At 32.8% G+C, this 11303-nt stretch overlaps 1 long non-coding RNA gene across 1 annotated transcript; it reads left to right on the top strand.

Moving 5' to 3' along the window:
- Positions 1-6800: 6800 nt before the first annotated feature.
- On the top strand, positions 6801-9100 carry LOC146730049 (uncharacterized). Its single transcript, XR_014927821.1, has 2 exons — positions 6801-6913; positions 8856-9100. It is a non-coding gene; the product is annotated as an uncharacterized LOC146730049 (long non-coding RNA).
- The last annotated feature ends 2203 nt before the right edge of the window (positions 9101-11303 follow it).

The following is an 11303-nucleotide window of genomic DNA, read 5'->3' as shown; positions in this document are numbered from 1 at the left end:
TGGTTTAAACTATTGGGTGTGATTGAAGTTCCTTGCTTCTGCCCATTTTTGGATAAGTGAATGAGATACATGTTGGTCCTTTGTATAATGTATTAGACTAGATGTCGTCTATGATCATGAGACTTTGCAAAAACTGTGAATATAGACTAGTGAATCGATATTCAGTTTAGTGCCTGGTAGGTGGACTTCAATTCAGATCATTCATATTATCACAAAATTATGAAGACTGCCAATTCTGTATCGACTATACAGTTACATTCACAGTATTTCACTAGGCCATTATTGGGTGTACTAATAATGTATACTGAAATACAGTGTGAAACAATTGATTAAAAAAAATACAAAAATGGTGCATCATTGTATGACAAACAACTTGGCCATGCAACATTTACTGCAGTTTACTGGTAGTAGCAAAATAAAAAAATGCCTACAAAATGGAGAATTAATCTTCCATTGAATATGAATTTGACTAAATTTTTCTTATGCACTATTTGAAATTTGATGCATTATTGCATATCAAATAAGTGATGCAAAATACCAACAATTATTTAATTAAGATTTACCCACCTGAACTGACTTTAATATGACATCAAAGTGTATTTTAAACCATATACATCCCATTTAATAACGTAAATTATAATAGTGTTTAGTTCCTTTTTTTAATTATTCAATAGCAAATAAAAACTTGTCATTTTTATTAATAGTGTACATGTATATATTTATCATACTTCATTAAAAATAAATGACAGCCAAACATGTTCAGAATGGCGTATATTGGTTACTTGATTTTGAGATATTTGGTTATTTGGATATTTATATTTCTTTTTTTATATGAGTTTATTAAATGGCCCCCATCACAAATCGTTCTAAACAAAAACTTTTTTTTTCCTTTCCTTTCTGTTAAAATCAGAATGCTCATAATTAATTTTGTTAACATACACCAGATCTCATGTTCAGCTGTTAACCTACCATCAATTTCTGAAGAGTTACATGTACTTGTACTTTTTATAACTCATCGTTTCAAACATTTGCAGCTTAGCAAGTCTAAAATTAGACTTTATCTCGCTGGAATTCGCTTTAGGTACATTGAAATGGGACTGCCACATCCTTGGCAACAACGCAGACAAAAACTGTTACGGTAAATCTATTGCTTAGGGCCATTTAACATTTACAAGAACAGCATCAGAGAATCGTCTTCCCTTTACAGCTGATCTTATTTTCCTCATGTATTCTACTCAGAGTGTTCAATCCTTTTACTGATGTCCTTATGCAGTCTGTTATTTTGCTTGCTTTCTTTGGCTTCCTCCATTGTGGGGAGTTCACCAATGATTCCAATTATTTTGTCAGGTCTGCTCATTTATGCATTGAGGATATCAGTTTTGAGGGTGACACTCAGGCTTTTCTGAGGCTCAAATCATCCAAGACTGGTCCTTTTCATAAAGGGGTTTTAATAAAATATTTCCAAAACCAACGTAAGTGCTCTGTGGCAACCATCCTTCAGTACTTGTCCTTAAGGCAGGTGATAGTGCCAAAACCTTCTGATCGTTACTAAAGATAATCACCCACTGACTCGGCCAGTTTTCTTAACTTTAATATCTGCATAGAATTTTGAGTGTTTTAGGGATTGATTCAACCAAGTACTCTTTCTGCATTGGGGCGGCTACCTCAGCGGCTACAGCCGGTATTTCTGATCACATGATCAAAACACTTGGCCGCTGGAATTCAGATAGCTATTACAGGTATATACATACCTCTGAGGTTACCTTAAGTTTTGCACATTTCTCTTTAATTCAGAGTTTTTAATTTAATATATATTGCTAATCGTCCAGTTTTGAATGATTTGGGATGTGGGTGTCAGCTTTTCTTAAATTTTTCTTATATTTATCTTGGGGTCATTGCTGCAATGTATATTTCATTGCATTGCAGCATTTTTGGGGTTCGTTTCACTTTCATTTACTCAATTCCCCCAAGACTGGAAGATAGTATTTTACTGGGTATTATTTACAGTTAATCTACCATGCTCGTACATGTAGTTACAGCTCCGGCTGTCTCTGCCATTACCGCTGCCTCCATCACTAACTTGTCACGTAGTCTCTACATTAACAACTCCTACCTTCATTTCATCCACTAACGACTTATACCAGTACATTTTATCAACCAATTGACACTTTGCAGTTTTTATGCTTTGTATTTTCTTAGGTCATTTATTTTAGTGCAATTTTTATTTGCTTTAGGTAGCTAGCAATATTTTACTACGATTCTGTTTTAGGGGCCTGCTGTGGGACTAAGTTCTGGCTTTCCGCTTGTGCGGGCTGAGTACAGAGGTGTACCACAGTGTCCCTCTTTTTGCCAAAATAAATTATGTTTTATCATTTACATTGTTGTGTAGTGAATGTATGTGAATATGAAAAAAATGATATTTACAAAGTATGAAAATGACACATCATAGTATGGCAAACAACTTGGCAAACATTTACAGCAGTTTAGTAGCAAAAGTATACAACTACAAAATGGAGGAATTTACTTTTCATTGAATAATCTAAATATTTACAAAATACCATATCATATTATATAATAATTTGTGAAAAAAATTGTGTGTGAACTCATTTTGCCGCTATTTTTTAATAATAAAATAATAAAATCATGAGACCTGCTTTTTAATACTGTTAAGATGAATTATAATTGTACATTGAAATAATGGATAACTTGTAATTACCGTGTGATCAGTGGTGATCAAATACAGTTAAATAAATTTTAAATTACAGATAGCAACTATTGTTGTTTGATATGTTGGGTCTGGTAAACATTGTTTTTGATATTTAAATTATGCTTCTACATGGTTATCTAATGTATGCATCACATGTTCATATTACAGTTTAACTATACTGCATTACATTATGCTGCAATTAATGGAAATACAGCTATAGCAGAAGTGTTGATTTCAGCAAATGCCAATGTGAATGCTACCACCAAAGTGAGTATAATTACTATATTGTCATAGCTTTGTTAGAGCATAACTTACAATGTGGTATATTGTAATCACACACATATCACAGACATGATTTCCATCTCGGTAGTTGAAGGCAAATGTCTGTCATATGTGTGTAAATACTACCATGTTACTTTCATTGACAGCAATGATATACACTATAGAAACAGCCATTGTACCTGATTAGTGAAATAAGTCATTCTGATGAGTACTCAAGGTGTCTGTAAACTTGACTTGCAAATGTAATTTTCACCAAAAAAGTAAATATATTTTATACCATGCACATCTAAATACTGTTCCCATGGTTACTACCAAATAATGTATGAACATGTACATGCGCTATATTCATTGCTTGGCTGCCTCAATTTAAAAAAAACAATTCACACAGAAACACTAAATAGTGAGAATAATTGCCAGCAATTAACTGTCTCCATAATTTGGTCGAATGAAGAAACATTTTTTTTAATTTATGTACTCTCATAATATTTAAACAATAATGAATGACTCTCCAACTCATGATGGGCAAAAGCTCACTTTGTGCGAAATATATGTGCGAGGCATAGGCCTTGAAGTTTATAAGATTCTATGAGATTTCTAGAGATGTTTTAATTCTATAAATTTTTATAGAAATAATATGGGTATTTTTTTAAAGATTTCTACAAGATATTTTATAAAAATCTGTAAATATATATATAATATATATTTATAATAATATTTATATAAATCATAAAGTCATTTATAGAGCTAGAACATTATTTATTATGACACATGGCGATAACCATATAGTTAAACACATTTCTTACAATAAAAAAGGAAGCGTTACATGTATATGGTGAAAGTCAACGATAAAAGTAGATAAGCTAGAATTCTAAGATTTTAGGCATAAGTTCTATGCATTGCAGAATTCATAGATGACTACAACAGAAACAGTAACTGAGTCATCAACTGTTGCACACCAAATCAAAATTTTTTTGTGGTACTCAGAAAAGAAAACAGTTGTCAATTTAGGTTTTCGTTGTGGTCATTTAGCAGCATGGCAAGATTCCCATACTAGTATTCCTTTCACTGAACTTGTAATACAAAAAAAATATTTTTGTTTTTTAAAAAAAGGTGCAATTGTCATGCATACGAGATACCAACAATTTTGACTATGTTGCCTAGTAATCAACCCATCCATCAATCAGTAAGACCACAAATTAGTTAAATAACATTGAAAGAATAACTTTAATTAATCGAGATGAAAAAAGGATTAAATACAATGCAATTTGTTTACAAATTTAGGATTTTCTACCTATTAGTGAAACATTAGACTGCCAGTGCAAAACATACGAGAAAATTGTAGAACGAGCGATTACACAAATGATTTAGCCTCGGAATAGAAAGTTACTGGGATGTACAAAATTGTTGCCTTAAATTACACATTTATGTATGACCCTCAAAGTTCTATACAACGTAACGTGTAGCTTTGAGTAATACCACGCATAGCTTCCAAGAATATAACATAACTCCCAGTATATAATGTAGCACGTAGTTCCAAGTGAGACAACATCCTTCTTCCGGTAATGTAGCACGTAGCTCCAGGTGAGACCACACATATCTTCCGATAATGTGACATTTTAACTGCTTAATAAAATTCATGATGTCACTATGAAAAATAGCAGCATCATAAGAAAATGACAATAAATATATTTAACTTACTACTAAGGCTTGAAACTAACAAATTTCATGTCATTATTTCAAACAATATAATATCAAAATGTTACGGAAATAATTCTCATAATTAAATTCAACAAAATCTACAACAAAATTCTAGTTACAATTATATTTGAGTTTGTATTTTAATAGTCCCTTTGTGATGAACCCCAGGTGCACAGCAATTGAGTTGTACGTACACGACAAGACGTATTCGATATGCTGGCCCTTAATACCCACAATAGCTAGTTAAAGCTACTGTCTTTTTTGTACAGTTCCTGCCAGAAAATCTGAACACATAGGCTCCAAAGCTGGCCCAGGCTTATACTAGAGATATAGCCACTTCCCTAGCGCCCCATACAAAAAGCAGAACTTGGCTCGTCACAAGACCCCAGCAAGTGGTTGCCTAAGAACAACCTTCCAGGACTGTGTTCTGGGTGAGACTAACTTGAATTTGCCTTCAGTGCTCACCATGAGGGAACAAAAACAAAGAAATTTGTATAATAACTGTACAGCTGGGCGACCTGTCCTCAACCTAACCCCTGTCACTCCTAACTAGTTCTTTGTTTAAAACAATACAATCTGAAGTGGTGTACACTGCAGGTATCTAATTACGGATACTGGATTATAATGTGACAGTAATATTACAATGCAATATATGTATTGTCAAAATTTATTGTTTTATTTTATTAATTAATATATTTCAAAAGATAAAATAATAGCCAAATAAAAGCTACATTGTACATCACTTTTTATTTATTAGAATCACTGGAACAGCTGAACTGTTTAGACACAGGTCTGAAATGAAAACAAGTTTGTATTAAAATAAATACCACAGAATAAAATAAGCACAAACACTTCTCCCACATGTTTTAAAAATAAAAATTATTCATTTATGACTTCTTTGAACTTAAAATGATTCTGTTTCCACATGTTATGCATCGTCTGCCTGCACTGTGTTCGGACATTCCTCCCTCCCCAAGCATGTGCAGTAATTCCATTCATTACCATATATGTCACATGGCTGTGTGATAGAAAATTTACCAGCCAATAGAAAGCCTTGTTACAAATGACTGCCAACATGTACTCGGAATTTTGCATTCTGATGTTTTCATCTTCGGCTTTATTTTTGTCGATGTATGTTGCAATGAGGTATAACACCTGCTCCTCTATAATACTCAACAGTGGTGACAACACTATTATCACGCTTGATGGTTGCAAAGCCGGTAAAGCTTAATAACTTAATGATGTATCACTTCCAGTGTGACTAACAATGAACACATCAGTCTTGTAATAGTTTGAGTAGCTTTGGTCTGAATATCTGTGAGTTGTATGATGTCTTGATATTGTCGTTTTATTGCCTGGACATTCAAGCTAACACAGCTTGGCCAAGCACGAGCTTTGATAAAAAAAGGCAATCTGATTGGCTGTTGATAATCTGTAAGGGCACTATCACATGGATATAGTCCTAATGAAATACTTCAAGGTGATAGTGGAGTGTTTTGCTGAAACATTCACCTTGACAATTCAGGATGCATGTTGTGTACATGTACATGTATATACATTATTTTATACAATGTCACATGATTTAATGCACCATTGTGATTGGTCAGATTGACATAATTGTGTCATTGTCATAATTAAAAAGTGGTAACTATAAATTATTAATTTTGATCAGAAAACCCCCATTATTTTCAATATGGTATTGCTCTATTTGAAGCGCATGTACAGTAGTCAAGCAAATGATAAGTGTCTATGGATAAAATAAGAAATATCTAAATAATTTTTATTATCATACAGTACAGCATTTTTTTTGTTTATGCTGCCTTTTATTAGCCCCCGCCGGATCTGCGATCCGGGCGGGGGGTATTAATTTGGGTTGTGTCTGTGCAATGTGCGTTCACATTTTCATGTTACCAGCTTTTTCTCACACCATGTGTGATCCAATTAAGTTCAGAGTTGGTACAGAGACAGAAATTGATGGTGCTATGGTGCACATCAAGTTATTTTTTCGATTCTTCAAAGTTTTACTGTGTTTTTCCTTGATTTTTAACATTTTTCCTTCAAAATCCGACTTTTCCCGAAATTACCCGAGTTTAATCCGAGTTTTGATGACGCTTACGCAGTTCTCGTCTCGGTGGAAATCAGTCAATTTTGTGAGGATATTGTATCCCGGAATCTTTATTTGCGCAACGCTTCTATGGACAAAATTGTGTCTCGTCAATTTCAAAGGTAAGAAACTGTGCTTGTTATGGTATTTATACACTTTGTATTATCGTTTGTGTCTCCGGTTTGGTGATCGTGAGAAACTATTGCTAACCTGGCGAGAGTTTCGCCAGAAAAACTGCCTTTTTATTATGGTTGTAGGAACTGATTATGTATTGTGTAAATTGAAAGTTTACCTCGTGACTTAAGAGGTTTGCAGTGCTCTCACCGGGATTCAAACGTCGTGGTGGTGTCGGCGCAATGCTGCTCTGAGACGCTTGCCAGACTCTGCCTCGCTCAAAATCATTATCGCCATGCTTGATTTCCGCAACAGTTACATTTGTTTATGATTTCCACAGCTATTGTTCTATGAGATGCGTCCTCGCTGTTCATAAACAGCCATAAACAAGTTTAGTTGGGTCGGCATGTACTCATTGAAAGTGTTGGTTTATTTACGTAATCCACTGATCACGCAATAGGCGAAGTTAAAAATATGTCGCTACTCAGGAGAGCTTGCCCACAACGCTAAATGTCCCAATATAAACGTACCGGTACGTTTATTTTTTCCACAGAAAAATTCCATCTGGCACATTTTTATTTGGGACGGTACGTTTATTTATTTTTCTAAATCCGCTTAAAAAAATCCTGCCTTTTTCCCCATGAGAAACGAAGCCAAAAGATCGCACTAAAACATCGGTAAATCTGGTCTTTCGTGTTGCTTTCACCATGAGGTCTTTGAACTGTCATATTTAAATGCTTTATGGTAATTTGAGCACATGGGCACCATCCAGCATTTTGATTGGTTGATTAGCGACTTGACCTATCTGGTCATTATAAACACGCGTCGTGGGCATGGATAACATGGCGGATATTGTCTCATCGAGCGTTAACATGTAACCGAAAACATTTGCTTACGATAAAACTAAGTTGAATTTTACTTGCATTTCATAAAAATTCAACGAATTTATTTTTTGTACGTTAATATAATCACTACTGAGTACTAATCAACAATTACAACACTTCGAAAACAAGTAAGCTACCGTACCGTGCTACCAACAAAAAAATAATGCATAATGAATATAGTGAATATTTGTTGTTGTGTGAACAGTTTTTTTGATTGACTGTAATTTTCCAACATTCCATGACGTCTATTGTAGCACCAAATTAGGGCTTTTCACTCTTCCTTGACGCCTATTTAAATGATTAGACGGCATCTTTTCGCCAGCCACGAATGTCACACTAGACGAACTTGATCGATACTGCCGACTGTTCCATGCATTTTTTATCGACGCACGACGACACGCAAATCGAGAAAAGTATTGTCCTTGCAACAATTTTGCGCAATACGTCACCACTATACAGTGACTGATTTTAATTTTTATTCAACATTAAAACAAACTACAGCGAGTTGTTCTATGGTCGTATAAAAATAAAATGAACTACATTAAGATACAGTAAAGTTAACCAACTAAACAGAATGCTAAATAAAGCTAAATAATATTACAAACACATAGAATCACAATAAACTTGTACGATACAGTACAATACAATACTCTAACTACTATTGCTAAGGAGTGGAAAATCACATTCACATTAGAGTCATAACTATGGAAAGAATATTTTTATATTTGGTGGAGCTGCTCATATATCATGAGCATACATTTTTGTATGTACTGTGCAGTTTCCCAGCCAGTCAGACTACTTCGCTACTTCGCTACTTCATTACATCTTGCAGCCTTTCAAACAGTATATTGCTAGAAATGCATCAATTGTTGTCCATGTATATTCCTAATTGCTCAGTGAAAACTTGCAATTTCTTTCTGGCTGGTATAAATATATTAAGTAATATATTTTCGTACTGAAAAGACAGTACGAAAATATCTTTTTTAATTAAATTTAACAGCTAATGGGAGCATATATGCTACAATCTCTGCTTACTTTTGACTAAATGTTTTTTTGTTTTTTTCAGGTGCAGAGCCAGAATTTTTTTCTCGGAAAGCAAAGCCACTGAAACTGCATATACAATGTATTACAAAAGCATACTATTCGCTGCATGTCTGACAATTGTATAAAGTTTTGCAGGTCGTCTTTTTTTTTGAGAAGTACTGTCAACCAAAGCATAAATATGTGTTTCTCTGTACATAAAAGTTCAATTTCACATGATTTGTTAATATTAATGTATGATAATAAAAACTTGATAATATTTTTTCTTGATTCTTGCACTTTATTTGTATCATTGTCATATGAGAAGTACTCTTGTCCTTATTTAGAGATATTGAAACTAATTCAGGGCCATAGACTACATGTAGATCTGTACATGAAGTACATAGGAAGTAAAGTTGTTGACACAGGTAATGTACACCAAGGATCATTGCAGTTTCTCAGTTCTTCATCTGGTGCTAGTACTTGTATGACAAACGGTATCTTTGCTCTGTTACTGTTTGAAATATCAGAAGTTTTTCGCTGGAACAGTTCTGTGATTGACGGTGTTCTTGTATTAGGAATACAGTTGTACAAAGAAGTTTATCCAAACAGACACAACACTGACTCTTCAACATATTTGCAGATCTGATTTGCATACTTGCATGTCATTTTACCTGTTGTACTTGTTTGTTGCTCTCTGGTGTTCTTGCTGAGAATGCCATAGAAATCATGTTTGCCAATTTACATCCAAACCAAAAACTGGACAAATTATATGTTGCAACTTTCAGTGTCATTCATGTCCTGTTTGATTGGATAAAGTTTTACGTCTTGGAGGCCATTTTTTTCCCTCAAAAATCTAAAAAAAAACAAGCTTTTTCTAGCTGTTAACAGCTTTTTCTCAGATATGTCATCCAGTTTTGTTCAAAGTTGGTACAGGGACAGGTAATAATTGTTTACAAGTGCACATCGCATTATATGTTTAACAAGTTATAAATTGTCTCAGAAAAGCCAAATGAATAAATTTTTACCCCACCCCCTAAAATTGTAACACATCAATTCTGAACATTTAATAACAGAATTTTAATACAGCTCATAATGAATTAATTCACTCTGACACAAACTAAGTTCAATATAAGTTTTTAAATTTTTTTCTGAGCGGGGGCTATGACATGACATGTCATGTCTTGTTATATTTGAGATGGGCTTCTGATAGAACAAATACGGTATTTGGTTTTTTGGACGTTCTGAGAGATGCACAGTACATCTTTAATGGAAGTACACAGAAACTAATTTTTTGTTGTATATGTAATCTGCCTATTTTAATTTGAACGCAATGAAGAGTTAATTTGTACTTTCACATTTACTCTATTAGTTGCACATGTGTTTACATAAATTACAGAATGTTTTATGTATGATAAAAATAAGTGATATTTTAATGATTCATTATACAAGTGGTGTAATGTACCATGCTAATTTTATTAAGACATGTTTCTGATGAAACAAAGCAATAAAATATATTTTACATATTTTTTCAAGTAAAGTGTCATGAATACTATTTATGTAAAAAAGGTTTCTAGAACTGCAAATTATTAGAATTAGAATAAATAAAATTTACTCAAATCACATTTCAAAACATCTAAAAAGAATTCTCGAAAGTCTATAGAAATATGATAGACTAACCTTGTGTGTGGCAAATTTTTAATTAAATAAATTATGAAAATGATTTTCCTAATACTGTAAGAAATGACCAGAATGAGGATGATTAAAGTTAATTATTATTATTTAAAAAAATTATAAGATCACTATATAAAAAGTCTATACATTTTAAAAACTATTGAAAGTTTGTAAAATCCCCATAAGTATCTATAAAAGTGTAAAAGTGTAAATACTTTAAAAATATTTCATAAAGGCACGTATCTCAAAATTGTCTATTTCTACTCAAAATATTTATAGCTTTGTACAATACGTCTCACGACTACATTCAGTTAAATCATTTCTATATGAGGGGTGATATATTTTTTACTTCTGTGTGCAAAGCACACAATGGGAGTAATGAAACATAAGCACTCTGGAACAATGCAAAGACCTTTTGTGTGAAAATCTGTCTTTCTTAATTTCCTAATTTGCATAATAATTTGTAAATTTTTTGTCAAAGTACTAATTATCAGTTTTCAATGAAACCTGGTACATCCAAAGTTTTGGGTTAAAAACTGTTCCTATTTATTAGTTAATTTGCATAATAATTAGTCAGTTCACAACTTCTTATCAAATACCGTAATAATCATCTTATTTCAATGAATCTTGGTACATAAATGATCTAAGACAATGTGACAACATAATTAGTTTTGGGTTTAAATATATCAATAATAATAATTTAATTTGCATAATTCAATGCATCACTGTTTTTAAAGAATTGATCATCACATTCTAACTTTTTTTTTTTTTTTTTTTTTTTTTTCAATGAAAATCTTTATTTTATTGAAAAGTTGTAACA

The sequence above is a fragment of the Saccoglossus kowalevskii genome, chromosome 20, assembly GCF_978046115.1.
Source record: "Saccoglossus kowalevskii chromosome 20, keSacKowa6.1, whole genome shotgun sequence".
In the NCBI taxonomy this organism is placed as follows: Eukaryota; Metazoa; Hemichordata; class Enteropneusta; family Harrimaniidae; genus Saccoglossus; species Saccoglossus kowalevskii.
This window is presented reverse-complemented; position numbering and strand designations above follow the sequence as displayed.